This window comes from Bufo bufo, chromosome 4 (genome assembly GCF_905171765.1).
Source record: "Bufo bufo chromosome 4, aBufBuf1.1, whole genome shotgun sequence".
Classification (NCBI taxonomy): Eukaryota; Metazoa; Chordata; class Amphibia; order Anura; family Bufonidae; genus Bufo; species Bufo bufo.
This window is the reverse complement of record NC_053392.1, coordinates 228,255,289-228,277,021: the sequence shown is the minus strand read 5'-3', so window position 1 is coordinate 228,277,021 and position 21,733 is coordinate 228,255,289. Positions and strand designations below refer to the sequence as shown.

The following is a 21,733-nucleotide window of genomic DNA, read 5'->3' as shown; positions in this document are numbered from 1 at the left end:
GGTTTTAGGAGAGGTTCACCCACTGGAGCCTGGAGCCTTGTCGTAGGTCCAGGGTGGGTAGGAGACGGTGAGACCTCAACCAAGCTTCGGCGGTTCATGGGGTCTGCAGTGCGTACGGTGTCAAGTGGAGTGCTTGGAGTCCTCGGAAAGCACTAGGAGCATCCATTCAACGGAGGTACCCGGTCGGGGTGCTAGGCGTTCCGTTATATTTGGTGGCAGCAGTGGGATTCGAACCCACGCCTCCGAAGAGACTGGAGCCTTGTCGTAGGTCCAGGGTGGGTAGGAGACGGTGAGACCTCAACCAAGCTTCGGCGGTTCGTGGGGTCTGCAGTGCGTACGGTGTCAAGTGGAGTGCTTGGAGTCCTCGGAAAGCACTAGGAGCATCCATTCAACGGAGGTACCCGGTCGGGGTGCTAGGCGTTCCGTTACAGTCACTAAACCAGACAAATGCTTGATAGACTTTATCCTGATATATGTTCCTCTGTTGTCCTACATCCACAACCTCTTTATTAGTGTTGAGCAAGAATATTCATAATACAAATTTTTATCGCGAATATCGGAACTTCGATAATTCATGAATATTTAGAATATAGTGCTATATATTCGTAATGACAAATATTCTTCTTAATTTTATTTTTTTAACACAGTACACATCAGGTGATCATCACTCCCTTCTTCTAGCTTGTGGGCCAATGAGGAGGCTTGGTCACAGCTTAGCAACATCCCTAGCAACTAATAGAAAAGTTGCCTACCCTTTCACTATATAAATTAAGACACTCCCCAGCAGCCATTTTGTGGAGTTTCATGTGAGAGAGAGAGGAGCTTGAATACTGTGCTTTTTCAAATTACCGGCACAATCCAAATTGCATATATATATAATCCTGATAGTTAGTGTTAGATAGTAATAGGGAATTGTGTAGCTGAATAGCTAATAGGGTCCAGTGCAGGGAGTAGTGTAGGTTATAGAGATAGTTAGCTGAAATATATAATCCAGATAGTTAGTGTTAGATAGTGTAGGTTAGTTAGGGTATATTGTAGCAGATAGGATCCAGTGCAGGGTGTAGTATAGGCTATAGAGTTAGTTAGCTGAAATATATAATCCAGATAGTTAGTGCTAGATAGTGTAGGTTAGTAGGGAATACTGTAGTTTAACTGATAGGGTCCAGTGCAGGGTGTAGTGTAGGTTAAAGAGTTAGTTAGCTGAAATATATAATCCATATACAGGGAGTGCAGAATTATTAGGCAAGTTGTATTTTTGAGGATTAATTTTATTATTGAACAACAACCATGTTCTCAATGAACCCAAAAAACTCATTAATATCAAAGCTGAATATTTTTGGAAGTAGTTTTTAGTTTGTTTTTAGTTTTAGCTATTTTAGGGGGATATCTGTGTGTGCAGGTGACTATTACTGTGCATAATTATTAGGCAACTTAACAAAAAACAAATATATACCCATTTCAATTATTTATTTTTACCAGTGAAACCAATATAACATCTCAACATTCACAAATATACATTTCTGACATTCAAAAACAAAACAAAAACAAATCAGTGACCAATATAGCCACCTTTCTTTGCAAGGACACTCAAAAGCCTGCCATCCATGGATTCTGTCAGTGTTTTGATCTGTTCACCATCAACATTGCGTGCAGCAGCAACCACAGCCTCCCAGACACTGTTCAGAGAGGTGTACTGTTTTCCCTCCTTGTAAATCTCACATTTGATGATGGACCACAGGTTCTCAATGGGGTTCAGATCAGGTGAACAAGGAGGCCATGTCATTAGATTTTCTTCTTTTATACCCTTTCTTGCCAGCCACGCTGTGGAGTACTTGGACGCGTGTGATGGAGCATTGTCCTGCATGAAAATCATGTTTTTCTTGAAAGATGCAGACTTCTTCCTGTACCACTGCTTGAAGAAGGTGTCTTCCAGAAACTGGCAGTAGGACTGGGAGTTGAGCTTGACTCCATCCTCAACCCGAAAAGGCCCCACAAGCTCATCTTTGATGATACAAGCCCAAACCAGTACTCCACCTCCACCTTGCTGGCGTCTGAGTCGGACTGGAGCTCTCTGACCTTTACCAATCCAGCCACGGGCCCATCCATCTGGCCCATCAAGACTCACTCTCATTTCATCAGTCCATAAAACCTTAGAAAAATCAGTCTTGACGTTTCAGCTTGTGTGTCTTGTTCAGTGGTGGTCGTCTTTCAGCCTTTCTTACCTTGGCCATGTCTCTGAGTATTGCACACCTTGTGCTTTTGGGCACTCCAGTGATGTTGCAGCTCTGAAATATGGCCAAACTGGTGGCAAGTGGCATCTTGGCAGCTGCACGCTTGACTTTTCTCAGTTCATGTGCAGTTATTTTGCGCCTTGGTTTTTCCACACGCTTCTTGCGACCCTGTTGACTATTTTGAATGAAACACTTGATTGTTCGATGATCACGCTTCAGAAGCTTTGCAATTTTAAGAGTGCTGCATCCCTCTGCAAGATATCTCACTATTTTTGACTTTTCTGAGCCTGTCAAGTCCTTCTTTTGACCCATTTTTGCCAAAGGAAAGGAAGTTGCCTAATAATTATGCACACCTAATATAGGGTGTTGATGTCATTAGACCACACCCCTTCTCATTACAGAGATGCACATCACCTAATATGCTTAATTGGTAGTAGGCTTTCGAGCCTATACAGCTTGGAGTAAGACAACATGCATAAAGAGGATGATGTGGTCAAAATACTCATTTGCCTAATAATTCTGCATGCAGTGTAGTTAGTGCTAGATAGTGTAGGTTAGTTAGGGAATATTTTAGCTGATAGTTTCCAGGGCATGGTGTACTTTAGGTTAGATAGGGATATAAGATAGTGTAGGGTTTAGCTGTCTGTTTCGTCCATCTGTGAAAAAAAAGGCTTTTAGTCCTAGTATTTTAAGTATATAATCCCGATTTTTTTTACATATACGGATTGAAAATAATGTCATCAACAAAACAGCAAAAAAAAATTAAGTATTTAAAGGTCAAATATTAAATTTAGTGCTCATGGACACGAACGTGTGCCGGCCCTTCCGTGCATTGGGGCAATAACGGTCCCCAATGCACGGGCAACATCCGTGCGTCTGCTGCAGATGGATCCCAGACCCATTTACTTGAAAGGGTCCGTGATCTGTCCATTCCACAAAAAATAGTGCATGAACTGGGTCAGAGGCACAGCCAGAAACACCACGGAAGCACTCTGAAGTGCTTCCGTGGGTTCTGTACCGCATCTCCTGGATCGTGGATCCATTGAAGTGAATGGCTATGTGATCCATGATGCAGGGTGCACACGACCGGTGGCTGTGTATTGCGGACCCGCTGTATACAGGCCGCAATACGCCCACGGGCGGCACACGTTTGTAAAGTTACCGTTATAAGATCGCATTGTATTGCTTTTGTATGTGTGTGGGGTGTGAGCAATCGTATATTGGCCAGCTGAGCAGATGTACCTGTCTAGTGAAGTGACGGTACGGTATGGGGTGTACATCTGGTTCGCCTTCCCGTGGTGCACCCTGGGTAACGCTAAATGAACCAGCAAATTATGGCGTCAGACAAAGAAAGCTTCTCCTGACCAACAGGACAAAAACTTTAATCTATAGACTATGTATGTGTGGGGTATATAGTGTGTGTTATTATATATATAGTGTGTGGCAGGAAAATAAATGTACAATGTGCATGTGAGAGAGATTTCTCTGCTGTCCATACATACTTGCTACAGAAATAATGCTGTGATGTCCCAACAATACTTAGTTCAACAATCAGTATTATGTTGTCAGACCTGATTAAAAGTGAAGTTGTATGTATTGCACTAAAATATTTGAATCAATAGTGGTGATTTGCGCGATCTCGAATACTTTGAAAAACTCTATCTGCATATAAAGCTATTGTTATGAAATGCATGGAAATTAAATCTAAAACAGTGCTGTGATGTACAATTACTTACCTTGATCAGTTCTTCCTCACTATCTCGAAAGTTGCTGCCAACCATTTTCATCACTTATGTAGCTATTAGCTAATAGTGCGTGCGTGCGTATGTGCACTCACATATAGCGCAATAGAAAATAATTTCACGAATAGCACGAAATCACGACTATATTTGGCGAATATTCGCCTAAATATTTGTGATATATTGCAAGTTCGAATATTGCCTCTGCTGCTCATCACTACTCTTTATCTCCAATAAATTTTTATTCCAGGGTCTCACGGAAATGCAGCTGACACCCACCAACACACCGTCCCCTGCTACACTATCCTATGTGAACCTTCAGTTTATTCCCCCCCTGCCCAGACCAACATACGTAGTCGTGGTGTCAGCCTCCTCTTAGCAGGGAACTGCTCCTTCAACCCATCTCCATCCTTTCAGAGCCTCCCCTCTTTTAAAGTCCACTCCGTCTGCATCTTCTCTCCCTGTGCAGCACGCCAGACCTGCAGGGTATAGCGAAGCGAGGTCACGGTTATGGGCAATCGAGGGTTGCTCACTGTATTGGAGAACCCTGGGCAGGCATGCGGCAGTGAAGGAGAGGTAGACACAGTTCCTCTGGGGCACACTCGGTATGTAGGGACCAGGCCTGATGGTGGATGAGGTGCCCTGGATGTTACAGGTATTTTGAGTGCCTGGGGCAAGGTCCCTGTTGGATTCGTGACGCCAGTGCCTGTAACGGTGGCACACCGATTTACAGTTGGAATAATTGAGGTACACAGGTGGTATAGTGAACCAAACGTTGCTTTACTTAACAGTCCAACTTTGTACATGCAGATTGTAATACAGTCCTTTAGATCAAGTACTTCACAAGCAGGCTTTATTCCACAAGATGGCAGGTATTGATTATGCAAGATACTCAGAGGGTAAATCCACAATGCACTCAGAATCAGGTTGTACCTTTCCTCAGAAATAGTGTACACTGTCCTTTCTAGAACTCCTGTCTGGTTTCAATCCCAAGGCCCGGATGCCTAAATGGTGGCTTAAATCCTTGGTATATATATATATCTTCCTCTCGTATTAAATCCTTGCTTTGCTTCCTAAAGCATCTGCCCATCAGTGTTACTTATCTTTGCTTGTAATTTCCTGACTTGTCTTGATAATGACTGTAGGTTTCTCCCAGGAGGTTCTGTCCTGCAACTGGGGTGTCTTCAGAGCTAACTAAGGCTCTCTTGATCCGCAGGTAGGCTAGGATCCCTCTACTAGCCTCCTGGTAACAACTAGTAGCCTGGGCTGTCTAGCTGCATGTCAGGAGGAGGCCCTCAGCTTGTCCCTGACTGGTGCCTTCTAACTTCTGTCTCTGCAGACTCCTGACTCTGAACTAACTCTCCCTGTCTGGGCCTGGACATTTATACTAGGGGCTCCCTATCTCCTTCTAGTGTCTGGGATGTCTAACTACACCCAACAAGGCCTGCTAAGCATTTACACAGGGGAACATTGCATATAAAAACACATTAGAAAATACATTAATTGCACAATTAAATATAACATTTCTGTTCCTTGTGAATAGGAGTACACGCACACCAATTGACCCTTGTGTAGTGCCCATGCCTATCTAGTGGGACACTACACCTGCAACCTTCAAAAAGTTATTAACTACCGCCCTCCAGGCCCTGCTACTACCTTTTTTGACCATTTCAATATCTGGCTTCTTCACTTCCTCTCTGCAGACATCCTCTCCATCATCATGGGGGATTTCAACACCCCTATTGACACACAAAACTAAACTGCCTCCAAACTTCTAGCTCTTACTGCCTTCTTTGGACTCACACAATGGTCCTCCACAGCCACCCACAGAGACAGACACATGCTACATAGTAACATAGTTTATAAGACTGAAAAAAGACATCTGTCCATCCAGTTCAGCCTGTTATCCTACAAGTTGATCTAGAGGAAAAAACCTATGAGGTAGAAGCTAATTCTCCTCACTTTAGGGGAAAAAAATTCTGCCCGACTCCAATCAGGCTAGATGCTCAACCTGTGGCCCTCCAGCTGTTGTACAACTACAACTCCCACGATGCCCTTCTGTAGGATGATAGCTGTAAGCTGTCAGGGAATGATGGGAGTTGTGGTTTTGCAACAGCTGGAAGGCCGCAGCTTGAGCATGCCTGGGCTAGACCATGTCTTTACCCACCTCTGTTCCCTATCTAATGTCTCAAACTCTCCTCTCTTCCTCTCAGATCACAATCTTCTTACCTCTCCCTTCATGACACTGACACAGCCGCTGCTTTCTACAACACCACAATTACTTCAGCCCATGACTCAGTCGCCCCTCTCACACACCAGAACCCGTCAAATCAGCTGAGACAAGCTTCCAGAGTCGCAGAATAGCGCTGGAAGAAAACCCACTCCAAGGAGGACTTCATATCATATAAACAAGCTGTTCTCAAATTCAAGTCTGCACTTGCCTCTTCCAAACAGGACAAATTCACTACTCTCATATCATCTTTCTCCCATAACCCCAAACAACTGTTTAATACCTTTAACTCTCTACTCTGTCCCCCCATGCCCCCTCACACACCCTTCATCTCAGCTGAAGACTTTGCCTCATATTTCACAGAAAAAATCAATAAAATCGGTGAAAGCTTTAAACACCCTCACTACACCCCTACACAGCCACCCAATCCTCTTCCCACATAACCCATTTTACCGCTGTCACAGAATAAATGTTTTCTAACTTAGTTTCCAAGTCATACCTCACCACCTGTGCCCACACAATCCAATCCCACCTCATCCCTAACCTCACCACTATAGCTATCCCTGTCCTAACCCACTTCTTCAAACTATTGCTAACCACTGGCATCTTCCCGTCCTCTTTTAAATATGCAGCCATCATACCCATACTCAAGAAGCCTTCCCTGGACCCATACTCTTTATCCAGCTACTGTCCCATTTCACTGCTCCCATTTGCATCCAAGCTCCTAGAACAAAAAGTCCATCTTGAATTGTCCTTACACCTTTCATCCTACTCTCTTTTTGATCAGATGCAATGTGGGTTCAGACCCAATCACTACAGTGAAACTGCCCTAACCAAAGTCGCCAACGATCTGCTATCTGCCAAAGGTAAACTTTAATACTCTGTGCTCCTACTCCTTGACCTTTCCTCTGCCTTTGACACTGTTGACCACTCTCTCCTCCTATAAATCCTCTCTTCCCTCAGTATCAAAGACCTAGCCCTCCCCTAGATCTCTTTGTACCTCATCAACAGAACCTTCAGCGTTTCCCATTTATACACTGCCTCCTCGTCACGCCCGCTCTCTGTTGGTGTTTCTCAAGGCTATGTCCTTGGTCCCCTACATTTCTACATTTATACATTCGGCCTGGGACAGCTCATAGAGTCCCATGGCTTCCAATACCACCTCTATGCTGACGACACTCAAATCTACCTCTCCGGCCCAGATGTAGCTTCCCTCCTATCCAGAATCGCAGCATGTTTCTCGGCAATATCTTCATTTTTCTCCTCCCGCTTCCTAAAACTCAACATGGAGAAAACTGAATTCATTGTCTTTCCACCATGTCACTTAGCCCCCTGCCTGCCCTGTCCATTACAGTTAATAGCACAATGCTTTATCCAGTCTCGCAGGCCCACTGCCTGGAGGTAGCATTGGATTCTGCCCTGTCCTTTAAGCCACACTTCCAAACTCTCACCTCCACCTGCCGTTTTTAACTTAAGAACATCTCTTGTATTCGCACCTTCCTCACCTCTGAGTAAACTAAACTACTAGTACATTCTCTCATCATCTCCCGCCTGGACTACTGCAACGCCAACATCCTTCTGTGTGGCCTCCTATCCAGCACTCTCCCTCTCCAATCTATCCTCAACTCCACTGCCCGGTTAATCCACTTCTCCCCTTGTTTCTTCTCTCCCTTCCCCCTCTGCCAATCCCTTCACTGGCTCCCCATTGCCCAGCAAATTCAGTTTAAAATACTTACAACTACATATAAGGCCGTCCACAACCTATCCCCTCCTCATATCTCTTAACTGCTTTCTCGATACATCCCCACATGTAATTTCTGATCCTCACAGGACCTCCTCCTTAGTTCTTCTCTCTTCTGTTCTTCACACAATCGACTACAAGATTCCTCACGTGCCTCTCCCATACTCTGGAACTCACTACCCCAACACATCAGGCTCTCCCCCAACATCCAAACCTTCAAGAGTAACCTGAAAACATACCTTTTCAGGAAAGCCTACCATCTGCAATAAGCATGCTGCCACCATACAGCCACATGAGCAGCCTACACTCTGATATACTGTATTCTCTACCCCTATGTACCACTTAGTTAATAGTTTGTTTATTGTGTCTTTATATTTGTGTAACCCCAACTAGATGTACAGTGCTATGGAATTAAAGGGTTTCTATCACTTCGTATGACATAATTAGCTGTCAGACACTAGCGATCTGCTAGTGTCTGCTCTGGCCAAGCATCCTACTATAATCGCTTGTGGGGCAGCGGTTTTGCTAAAAAACTAACTTTTATAAATATGCTAATGAGCCTCTAGGTGCTATGTGGGCGTCATTAGCACCTAGAGGCTCCGTCTACCTTCATAAACAGCCGCCGCCCAGCGCGTCCCTCCAGCCCGCCCATGTCCTCCCTTCGTGTGATGCAGCGGACGAATTCTCGCGCATGCGCCGTGCGCGGCTGTATTCGGCACATTTGAGATGTCTGAGCTCGGAGCGGTCAGACATTCAATGCGCATGCGCCGAATACACGGCTGGAGGGACGCGCTGGGCGGCGGCTGTTTATGAAGGTAGACGGAGCCTCTAGGTGCTAATGACGCCCACATAGCATCTAGAGGCTCATTAGCATATTTATAAAAGTTTGTTTTTTAGCAAAACCGCTGCCCCACAAGCGATTATAGTAGGATGCTTGGCCAGAGCAGACACTAGCAGATCGCTAGTGTCTGACAGCTAATTATGTCATACGAAGTGATAGAAACCCTTTAATGGCACTTTAAAATAAATAATAATAATCACTGTTCCTGAGAAATCATAGTAAATTAGTTATTTGGTGCATTAATCCCTTAATGACCGAATAATTTTCTATTTTTACATTCTACTTCCCAGAGCCATTACCTTTTTATTTTTCTGCTCACATAGCCATTTGTCGGACAAGTTGTACATTCTAATGGCAAAAATTTAATATTGCTTATGATATAGTGGGAAGTTGGAATAAAATTCCAAATGGGATGTAATTTAAATAAAAAAAAACTTGTAATTCTGCCACAGTTTTATGGATACAATTTTTACAATACAAAGTACAAATTGGCGTGGTATTAAAAAGCAGGAAGTGATCAACCCCATATGCAGTGGTGCATCTATACAGGGGGACAGGATGCACTTGTGGCCCGTTGCTAATGGCAACCCCCAGCAAAAATGCATACAATGGAGAATGCCTGCAGCGGACCACAAGTACCACAATGGACATCCTACACAGGGTAGCAATTGTGTGGATGTGATAAGCAGTCAAAATAACATAACAAAAACAAAGACAGGTGCACTCTGCGGTCTTACTAACCCTCGTACTGGTGTAAAATTTAGAATTAGCCAACATATCCTGCTTTGAGGACATGTCTGAGCCCGAGCACCGCCCCAAGGTTTCTCAAGTAGCTCGGGACCTAATGCTAAACCTACCTGGGCCCATACCTGGGCTAAACCTACCTGGGATGTGAATTATCTGTGGTTTCCAGCAATGCTGTCACTTGTACGTGCCTAGGCTCCATAACCCCTTAGGGACCCATGACGTACATGTACGTCTTTTCTTTGTGGGACTTAAAACCCATGACGTACATGTACGTCATGGGGATCAGGCGGGTGCAGGAGCTGCGCCAGCCCGATCAGTGGCAGGGGTCCGGCAGTCACTGATAGCCGGACCCCTGCTGCATGCAGCGGCATCGGTGAAATCACTGATGCCGGCGCATTAACCCTTAATGTCCCGCTGACAGTGGCACGTGCGATGTCGGGCGGGGATCGGAGCTGCCATCGGGTCCCCGTGCTGCAGTGACAGGGACCCGATGGCATCGGGGCTGCCTTCCAGTGGAGAGCCTGTGAAATCCAGCCCCCTGGATCTCACAGGCAGGAAGCTGTATGAGTAATACACACTGTATTACTCATACAGCCAATGCATTCCAATACAGAAGTATTGGAATGCATCAGACCCCCAAAAGTTGAAGTCCCAAAATGGGACAAAAAATAAAGTAAAAATTGATGGCAGGGTCTACCCTAATTTTCACCGCCTTCCACCGCCCATCCAACTTCCCAGACGGTCGTTTGGCTTTGACCATCACCCGATCTCCCGGGGCGTACCCAGGCCTCTGCAGTGGTCTTGGGTTGGGGTGTACAACTTGTCCCAGGAGCTCCCTCACAACCTTCTGGATAGTTCTAAGTCAGCGGCGGTGCTCTTGCACCCATGAGGTGGTAATTCTTGGTGGTGGATCCATCGGGTCGGGCATGTGGAGGTCTTCAATCTCCTGTCCGGCTCTCCTAAACATGAGCATATGTGGGGAGTATCCGGTGGTACTGTGTACCCTGTTATTGTAGGCCCACATCAGTTCACATAGGTATTTTCGAGCCTTTTGGCTATCCTCCAGAGTCCGCAGCATCTGGAGCAGGGTGCGGTTAAAGCGTTCGCATGCCCCATTTCCTTGGGGGTGGTACAGGGTAGTACGAGAACGTTCGATCCCATACAGCTGGTACAGTTCATTCATTACTCTGAAAACACGCCCCCTGGTCCGAATATATTCTCCGTGGACACCCGAACACCTGTATAAAGTGTTTGCAGACCGCTTCAGCGGCCGACTCTGTTGTCTGGTCTCTGGTGGGTACAACCACTGCATACTTTGTGAAGTGATCTGTCATGACTAGACAGTACGAGTGTCCCGAGGTAGAGTATCCAATCTGCACATAATCAATCATCAGAAGCTCCAGGGGCGCTGAGGTCCTGATGGTCTGGACAGGAGCCCGCTGTTCAGTACTCTTACTCAGCCCGCAGGGTCGACACTTAAGACATGCCTCGGCCACCATGTTGGCCAGATCTGGACAGTATACCAGCTGTTGGAGCCACTTGAACGTTTTGTCACTCCCAAAATGGGTTCCCCTTTCATGGGCTTCCCTAGCGGCTTCCGGTCCCAATGACATGGGGATGACAATCTGTTGTCGGTACTGCAGCTCCGACTGTAAGTATATGGCCGGCACAGGAGGCCCTGGGTAACGGTCAACTTATCCCACTGCCTCAACAACTTTTGGCCCTCTAGGGTCAGTCGGGGTTGCTCTTCCGGCCGTGGCCAGATCTTAGCCAAAACCCATTCTTTCACTTTCCACAAGTCCGGGCAACTATTCTGGATTCTATCCCAATTGGCCAATGTCTTTCCCAGCACCAGGGACATCCCGGACACTTGAACACGGGTAATCGACCAAGGTCAGGAGTTTTAGTGTCCACCAGCTCCTCGTCAGTACTCTGAGCCAACAACACTACAGGGAGAGTGCGTCGGTTTTGCTGTTCTCCCTACCTAACTGAAACTTGATGCGGTACTGGTACTTAGAAAGGTGAGCCAACCACCTCTGCTCAAGCGCACCGAGTTTGGAATACTCCAGATGTGCTAACGGGTTGTTGTCCATTATCACGGTCACCTCTGCACCTGTCAGGTACTCCGCAAACCTTTCGGTCATGGCCGACACCAGCACCAGTAGTTTCAATTTAAAGGAGCTGTAGTTGTCAGGGTTGCACTCTGATTCCCTCAGAGACCGGCTGCCATAGGCAATGACTCTCTCACGTCCATCCTGGACTTGGGATAACACGGCCCCCAGACCATGTAGACTTGCGTCAGTGTACAACAGGAATGGGGTGTTGAACCGTGCATAAGCTAGAATCAGGGAACTGATCAGCGCCTCCTTCACTGCTTAAAATGCCTCTTGCTGTGTGGATCCCCACTCAATGGGTCGATTCTTTGGGCCCCCGCAGTGCCCCTTAATAATTCATTTAATGGGCCCACCAAATGAGAAAATTTGGGTATGAACCTCCGATAGCAGCCGGCAAGTCCCACGAATGCCCGCACCTCTCTCAGTATACGCGGTTGGGGCCACTTCAGGGCGGCCTCCACCTTTCTGGGGGCCGGCTTTACCCCCTCCTGGGTGACCACATGTCCCAAATACTTGATTTGTTACCGAAACAATTGGCACTTTCTGGGCTTGATCTTGAGCCAATGGTCTTGTAGCCGTCCTAGGACCTGTCGCAGCTTCTGGAGGTGATCTTCAAAGGAGGCCCCAAACACTACTATGTCGTCCAGGTAAATCAATACTGACTCGAAGTTTAGATCCCCCAGACAGTGTTCCATCAGCTGCTAGAATGTTCCAGGGGCATTGGAAAGGTCGAATGACATCCGGTTGAACTCATAGAAACCCATAGGAAGAATGAAAGTCATCTTCGCTTTGTCCTTCTTGGCCACTGGTACCTGCCAATATCCACTGTCCAGGTCAAGAGTTGAGAAGAACTTTGCGTGGCTCAGGGCTGACAACGACTCCTCAATCCACGGAAGTGGATAAGCATCCCGGGCGGTCTGAGCATTCAGCTTCCGTTAATCCACGCAGAACCGGAGACTCCCATCTTTCTTCCGCAACAAGACTACTGGAGCAGCCCAAGGACTTTAACTATCTTGGATTACCTGGTTTTCCAACATGCTGCCTATGATATCCTTCACCTCCTGGTACATTTTAGGTGGGATTTGCTGGTAATGTTCTCTGATCGGTGTTGCATTGCTGGTAGGGATTTTGTGTTAAATGGCGGAAGCACACCCAAAGTCCTCATCATGTCGTGAGAATGCCTCTTGAAATTTCAAGCAACTTCTGTTGTCTGGGAGTCAGGGTCTTGCCGCATCCGGGCCATGATCACTTGACCATTCCACTCCACTGTCAGGGTCTCCCTTTAATGAACCTCTACAGCATAGGTCCAGGCTGATCTCCTATCAGGCTGTAGCGTGAAACTCTGTCGTAGAGAGACATCCCCTTCGGACACAGACTGGCCAGCAAGGTGTTTCCAGGAATGGTCAGCTTACGGTCCTCAACATTGCGGCAGCGTACAGGCACAGACCCGTCCTTCACAATGGCGTGGGCCCGGGCTACCAGTGGGCGAGTCTGTGTTTCCTCTTGATAAGCGGGTTCGATCAGGACCTCCAGTCCATTCAGTCATCGTCCAGCCCCCACCAGCAGCATCAATTTCCGTTCTTGTCGAGGTGGGATCTTCACCGGGGTCCTCCGCGGCACCTTCACGTCTCCAATGGGCCGACCGGACATGTTACTCTTTTGCAGACTACAGCTCCTCACCATCTGTTGTGAAACCTTCTGGGTCGGCCGGTGTGTGGTGGCCCATTGTTACTTTGGCCCTTCTTTGGCATAGAGTTGATGGTCTAGGTCCCTCAGTACATTCATACCTAGGGTCACGTCCATTCCTTTCCGGGATGGATGGTCCACCAGCACGACCCCCTTCTTGCCGACATCTTGTCCAAACAGTCAGACTCGCATCCAGACTAACCCTTGGACGTCCATCTCTCTGTTATCGGCAGCCATCAGCCTGATGACGATCCCGTCTTCGGGCTCCATCATATGCCAGAAGTGCCTTTAGAAGAACTCTAGGAGCATAAGGGTGCACTCTGACCCTGTATCAACTAGCGTACCTTCTGGCCTTCCAACTCGGCTTCCATAACGGGGCTTCTGGCATACAGGTCACGTTTCTCACACATAGGGCCCAGCTTCTGGTGTACAGCCGCAGTACACCCAGCTACTGCGGCGGTCAGAAGTTTAACGTCGGCTGGGACTTCATCTGTTCCTGGCACTCTCTGGCTATATGGCCATACTGTCGACCAGCCCAACAGAGGGGTCCTCTTTTTACGTGCCCAACTGAGTTATCCTGGGTGGAGTGGCGTGGGGCACTGGGGTAATTTCCGGAGGCCGGGGTGATCCTGCCTTCATCTGGGACACTTCTAGCTGGAGTTCTTTCAATTCTTCTACTCACTACTCTTGCCGTCACAGGCATGTGCTCTTTCTCTCTCTCCACGGCTGCTAGGTAGACGCTGTAGAATTTCATGTCGGACGCTGTTAGGGTCATCTCTTGCAGCTTGTCCTGTAAGAACTTGTTGGAGAGCCCCACTATAAACTGATCTCTTAGTAGACGGTCCACCTCCCAGAAGGCTCCCATGGCCTCTGGGTCTCGTATTTCATTGAGAGTCTCATGTAGAGCATTGGAGTACTGCATCAGGATCTCACCCTCTCATTGTGGTCGGTTGAAGTAGTGGCTCCGCAGTTGCACTACTTTAGCACACCCCCCCAGTGCTCACTCCAGCAGGGAGAATATTTTCTCTAGGGGGTCCCTCTTGGATTCTGGCCTTACCATGACTGTCTATTGTCACCCTCTAGAGCTCCCAATGAATCCTCTGCCTGTAGCTCAGGGTTCAGGTTACACATTCTAACTGCGCTTCGCACTCTTTCAATCCAATCCTGCCACATCATGTTTTGGCCGTCATACTTTGGCAGATGACACAGCAGCGCCCCTACGGGGATGTATCCTACTGGGGCGGGCATGGCGTTGGGGGAAAGCTGGCCTTGCACTGGTACACATTGAGCTGGGTCCTGATCCGGTGCCAATGCCGCCGGGGGAAGGTCTCCCGCCGCGTTCCCGTCCGTAACGGTCAATTTATCGTGCTAATTACGGCAAGTTGTAAGACCGTGAACTGGGGAGGGCTCCCTAGGATACAGTGAAGTCACAGATGAGGAAAGCAATAACACACAGCTTTGTGCAAATAAACAGTAACTTTACTAAAACAGCAATATAAAAACAACAATATAAAGGTACATTGAATATCTTATACCCCTGGCCCACAGTCACTGTCCCTGTCCAGTTGGACAGACCTATCTAGGTGGCACGCACAGCAGGGCCTGCAAGTCAATACTGTGCCGCAATAGAGAGGACAAGCCTAGCCAATGGTGCACACAGCAGAGTACTGTAGTCTAGTGTTGGGCGAGCATGCACGGCTGAACACTAATTTTACTCGAGGATCTCGATACTCGGCACATCGCGGTGTTCGGCCGAATACCACGTGTGCTCATGCGCGATGTTCGAGTCTCCTCCCGGCACTTTTTTTGCCTGCTCCAGAGCCAATAAACATTCAGGTAAGTACTGCCATTCACTGTAATGTCGTAGCCATGTTGGCTACTGGCATTACAGGGATTGGCTGGCCGAAACACATCATCGGGTTCTATATAGCTCCCGATGACACGTGTTCGGCTCAGTCTTAGTCAGGGAGAGCTGGAGAGCAGAATAGAGAGATAGTGTAGGGAGTTAAATAGGAATATTTTAGCTTTTATACTTGTTACAGACCCAAAAGTCTTTTTAAGGACTATTGTGTGTGGCAGCAATATATATTTTTAGCGCAACCCGCACTAAATTGCTAAAACTTGTTAGAGACCCAAAAGTCCTTTTAAGGACTATAGTTGTATCTGCCAGCAATATATATTTTTAGCGCAACCTATGCTAAATAGCTTGCAATTGTTTGGCCGCTGCAGACAGCGACATTATATGCGCTACATCTCTTGTGTAACGTGTGCGCAGCCTAAATATCTGTGACATTCAGTGTAATTTTTTTCGCCGCTGGTGACAGCGACATTATATGCGCTACATCTCCTGTGCAACATGTGCGCAGCCTAAAAATATCTGTGACGACATCCAGTGTACTGTTTCTGTAGACGGTGTCCGCTGCGGACAGTTACATTACTTGCGCTACATCTCCTATATAACGTTAGCGCATCCAAAATATCAGTGACATTCAGTGTAATTGTTTTCAACGCTGGTGGAGCGACATTACTTGCGCTACATCTCCTGTATAAAGTTTGCCCATCCTTATTATGTGACATTAATTCAGTGTATTTTTTTATTAGCCACTGGTGACAGCGACATTACATGCGTTATGCCGCCTGTATAACATCTGTGCATCCTAAATGTCAGTGACATTCATTCAGTGTAATTTTTTATTAGGTGGTGGTGACAGCGACATTACTTGTGCTATACCTCCTGTTTAACGTGTGCGCATCCTAAATATCAGTGACATCCATTCAGTGTAATTGAATCAACACAGATGGTCAGCGGTGATAATGCTATTATCAGCGAAACCATACTACTTCTGTGTCTACTAAAACACTCGCTGCTCACAATTAAGGCGGACGTTTTGCATGTGGAAGAGGTGGAAATGGGGGAAGACAGTACACAGGGTGATAGCCAGACCACCCTCAGTTCGTCTTCTCAGCGCAAATTGGATGATGATGAGGAGGAGGAGGAGCAGAAGACAGTTGCCTCCGCTACAGTGGGTAGTACCCATGGAAGTTTTATTCCATCTGTTCAGCATGGATGGGTAGAAGAGGAGGAAGATGATGAAGAGATTGAGAGTCATCCTCCTGATGTGGACAGCGAAGTCTTGTCTGTTGGGACTCTGGCATACATGGCTGACTTTATGTAAGGCTGCCTTTCCTGTGACCCTTGTGTTGTACGCATTTTTGCCAACTCCGATAACTGGCTGTTCACCCTTCTTGACCCCTGCTACAAAGAGAACTTCTCACCTCTCATTCCTGTGGTGGAGAGGACGAGCAAAATGGGGCAATACTAGAAGGTCCTTGTGGAAAATTTGCTCCAAACATTTCCAGCTGACAACACTGGCTGCAGAGTACGTAGTTCCTTGGCCAACCAAGGAGGGGAGACGAGGGGAACAAACAGCAGTTCCAACAGAGGCAGGGCAGCACTTTCCAAGGCCTGGGACAGTTTTATGATACCCCGCCAGCACACTCAACCTGATGCGTGGCCTAGTGTCACAAGGAGGGAAATTTTTTTGAAGATGGTGGAGTACATAGCAGATCGTGTCAGCGTCCTCAGTGATCCCTCTGTGCCTTACAACTATTAGGTATTGGGCAGCAGACCCTAGCCCCTAATGTTTTAGATGGTCAGCTCAGCAGCAGACCCTCACCCCTAATGTTTTAGATGGTCAGCTCAGCAGCAGACCCTTACCCTTAATGTTTTAGATGGTTAGCTCAGCAGCAGACCCTAACCCCTAATGTTTTAGATGGTTAGATTAGCAGCAGGACCTTGCCCCTAATGTTTTAGAGGGTTAGCTCAGCAGCAGGACCTTGCCCCTAATGTTTTAGGTCAGATCAGCAGCAGGCACTCGCCCTTAATGTTTTAGATGGTCAGATCAGCAGCAGGCACTCGCCCCTAATGTTTTAGAGGGTCAGCTCAGCAGCAGACCCTCACCCCTAATGTTTTAGATGGTCACATCAGCAGCAGGCCCTCGCCCCTAATGTTTTAGATGGTCAGATCAGCAGCAGGCATTTGCCCCTAATGTTTTAGATGGAGAGATCAGCAGGCCCTTGCTCCAATAGTTTTTGAGGGTCACCAGCAGGCCATCAATCATAATTTTTCAAGTGTGTATGATGCCCTCCTTTATGTGTAATAAAGGGTGTATTATAGTGCCGGTTCTTTGTAATTTTTGGCAGCCCTTTCACTTAGTGCATAGGCTTTATGAGTGTAGGAGTCCCACTACCTGAACAATTGTACCACAATGTGAATGAGGCCCTCCTTTATGTGATATACAGGTTGTATCAGAGTACCTCTTCCTTGTAATTTCTGGCAGCACTTGCACTTTATATACAAGTAAATATACAGGAAAGAATGTTTCCGAACAATTTTTCTTCTAAAATCTTTTTTATCTTCGGTTTTGTGCGTATTATTGTCAGTTTGCAAAATTGGCGTACTATTCGGACAACATCGTTCCCAGCAGCGACCTGGGAGTCCAAGATGCATCCAGATATGCTGTTTCCGAACCATTTTCGTAGTGTTTCCATTAATTTCTGACCTTTTTATGTGAACTAGACACCCTCCCCTCTTGAGAGCAGGGGGTGCCTGGTTTAATGCTCGGGTTCTCCCATTGATTTCCATTGTGCTCGGGTGCTCGGTAGAGCACCCGAGTATCCCGAGTATCTCGAGGTGTTCTACTCGAGCACCCGAGCATTTTGTTGCTCGACCAATACTACTATAGTCTATATATCCCCTAAATTTCAGTAATTGCATGCCTTTGAAGCTGTCCTCTACTATGTCTTTCTTGTGAACAGGTACCAACAATTTGTTTATTTCAATATTTCGAGTGTGGTCTGACGAGTGATTTGCATATCCCTTTTGATGCACCACATAATCGTATTAGCCTTTGTTGCAGCTGCTTGACACTGGTTGCTGCAGTTAACTGTCAACTAAAGTTTCTAAGTTCTTTTCCATGTTATTCATAATCAGTGTTTGCCCACTTAATATGTGCTGGTGATATGTATTGTCCTTACCCATGTGCATAACCTTATGTTTATTAGTGTTAAAACTAATTTGCCACTTCTCTGTCCAAGCCTTTAACTTATCCAGATCAATCTGTAGCATTACGCTGTCCGCTTTTTTGTTAAATGCATGCAGTTTGGTATCATCAGCAATAGAGGTGAGCGAATTTGATATTTAGAAATTTGTTCACGCTTTGTTTAGTGGTAAAAGTAGAATTGCGTTAAGGATTCTGTTACCACAGACCATAATGCAATTCTATGACGGAATGCATACGGAATGCCTTTAGAGGAATTCCGTTATTCATTCCGTCATAATAGAAGCCTATGGGCTGCAAAACGGATCTGTCCCGTTTCCTTTATGCAGGGGAGTCCTCTCCTCCATAACGCAATTCTGTTTTTACCACCAAATGAAGCGTGAACGAATTTCAAAATATGAAATTCGCTCATCTCTATCAGCAAAAATGTATATTTTACTATGCAATCCCTCTTTTATAAATATATAAAAGAAAATAGGGTCCAATTCTGATCCCTGTTATGACCCAATCTGAGTATGTACCGTTAATAACTACCTTCTGTTTCTTGTCACTGATTATGTTACATACCCACTTGAATGTACCCAGTGATGTCATAAGTCCCGTCCAGTCTATAACTTAGGTTTTCAGAAAAACCGATCAGAGTAATTTGACAGAACCAAAACTTCATAAATCCATAATGTCACAACTTCCTCGCGCTTCGTCGTAATGAATCACATTTTTTTCTAAAATGTCTGCTGCACATGTTACAAAGTGAAAGTAAGAAGCCTGGGAATGACTGAGCACCAACACTGCCATGCAGATAGCCAATTAGCAGCCTTATAAAAAGCCTCCTCATGCCCGGTCTCTGCCATTATACAGTGAACTTAGTGCAGGGAGAGACGTTGCAGGCATTAGGGACAGTGATTAGGAAACACTTTATAAAAAAAAAAAAAAAAAAGATTTAGCTGTTCAGGGAAAGATTATTTATAGTGTAAGGAAAGGATAAGGAGACATTATTTACACTGTAGGTGTAAGACCGTGAAGCGGGGGGGCTCCCCAGGATACAGCAAAGCCACAGATGAGGAAAGCAACACCGACCCCAGCTTTTATGAAAGCAGAAACTTTACTGAACAGAAGTATTAAACACAATCTCAAATGTAGGTAGTGAACATATAATAAAGTTACATACGTTCAGCCTTGACCCCGAGACCCCTGTGCTGCACAGCACGGCACCCCAAGATGGCTGACAGACACCACTTGCGATAATTTACCTATTGCGGGCACAACTATCACTGCCCCACTGTACTGCTTATTACCCTAAGAATGGGAACAATTGTGTGGGGTGCAAGATACAGCGGCCCGCAGTGTAGCACAAGAGCTCACACTCTTTATACAATACAATAGTTTCCCTTCTTCCTAAACAGCATTGTGACACGTGTCTGTAATACTCCCAGTCAAGACGCTGGAGTAGCTGAAGTTTGCAGTGAAGTCCCTTGTTCATCCAGGAGCGAACTTTAAACTTATAACTAGTAGGTCCTGGTGTTGGGCAATTTCAGAATCTTTGTAGCACAATCCTTGCAGCCTGCCTCACACAGGAAACCTATCTGACTAACTAAATGCAGGCTAGATCACAGTCTCTAGTTTTTACAGGCTCCCACAATATACCGCGGTGCGTGCACGATCTGGCTTACTGACCCGGGTCTGTTCTTCATCCGATGGTGACTTAAACCAAATAACAAGTCTGTCCATCCACAATGAGGCACTGTAGGGTCTGTAGCTCTATTCCACATATTTTCCAGCCTTCCAGGAACTGATCCTCTCTTTCCTGGATGACATCTGGATTGCTGACAGTCATTAGTCACTTCCAACAGTGACTCTGGCCACTCCAGGTCTCACCTACTCCTGGATGCCACTAGATGCTGCCTTCCAGCTCCTGTCTCTGCAAAACATGTCTGTTGAGTCATTTCCTGGTTCTTCTTCAGCTAGTAACCACACCTCTCAATGCATATCCAATTACTTGCAGTATGTTAGCTGTGTGGGGAAACACCGGCCTCTTGTAGCAAAATTCAGAATGACAGTTCTAATAAAGTAATGTGTACAAAAATAGTATGAGCTGTTTCTCCATCTTACATTCCACCCCACTAGAGGTTGTCATCCTCAGCAACCCTCCTCATCCACACTTGTTCCGTGTATAGCACTGTGGGGGTACACCAGCATTGGCCCTGGTTGAGCTTCGCAGAGTGAAAGGCCAAGAAACACTGGGGACATCAGGCACATCTGACATGGAAGGATCTGCTGACTGCTCAGCATTCACTGTCTCCAAATCATCCAGTGACATCGACCTCTTGGATGCCACCCCACTTAAATGTGCCACGTAACGGGGCTGTTGGCATACAGATCGTGCAATGGGGCTAAGCAACTGTACTTCTTTGGCATGCCCTCCCTGGGCTCTCTCTAGCAGGGAGAATATTTTCTCCAGGGCGTCTCTCCCGGACTCGGGCCTCACCACCACAATCCGTCTAGCGTCACCCTCTAGGGTTCCCAGTGCAACGTCGGTCTGCAGCTCGGGGGTTAGGTTACACATTTTAACTGCACTCCGCACCATCCCAGTCCAGCCCTGCAACATCATGATTCTGCCATTAACTTCGAACATGGCAGGGGCATGCTGGCCTTGCAGTGTGATTGATCGATATAACAATGTATAAATGTCAGGTCGAATGGTGTAATTTAGCATATCTTTTGGATGAGGTTGGTCCAAATAGTATATAGCGTTTAGAGTGGTGCACTGAAAGATCGGCACAGCAGGTTGATGTGGTAATACTACCAGCTTCTATGGTGGCACTGATACGTGAGCCAAATGATCAATGAGACGAGTATTTCCTCTTGAGGAGTGGTAAGTGGAATTGGTATATTCCAAAAAGTGCAAAAGGAATTTTTTTTTAAATTAAGTGAAAAAAGGTAAAAAGGATTTGAGTGATGCCAGGAGGAAAATTATGATGGTACCTCGCTTGGATCGATATGTAAAGCAGGTGCAATCGACTGTGTCTTTTGATCGGTATAGTACTGCACCTCGCTGTATTCTCTGTAGCGATCACGATCTCTCGGCTGTTGGCTGTGTGTTTTTAGCATCCCACGTGTCTTGGGTAGCGCAAACACAGATAGTCGGAGTAGGCCGACTCAATGCTACTTCCTGTAAAGAATGCTTCCTATGAGAAACTCTCAATATCAAGTAATTATAACAGCAATGCAATGCGTTCAGCCGAAAACAAACCATAGAAGATTTTCCATAGCTGTCAAAGATGCAAAGGAGCAAAAAATGCATTAGTACCTAGAAAACACGTGTAAAAGGCAAGAGAATCGCAACT

General features: G+C 46.3%; 1 protein-coding gene across 1 annotated transcript in view; it reads right to left on the bottom strand.

Annotated features, from left to right (window-relative positions):
• The window catches only part of LOC120999125 (probable cation-transporting ATPase 13A5), a 286,280-nt gene that overhangs the window by 147,386 nt on the left and 117,161 nt on the right, over positions 1-21,733 (bottom strand). The window lies entirely within an intron of this gene.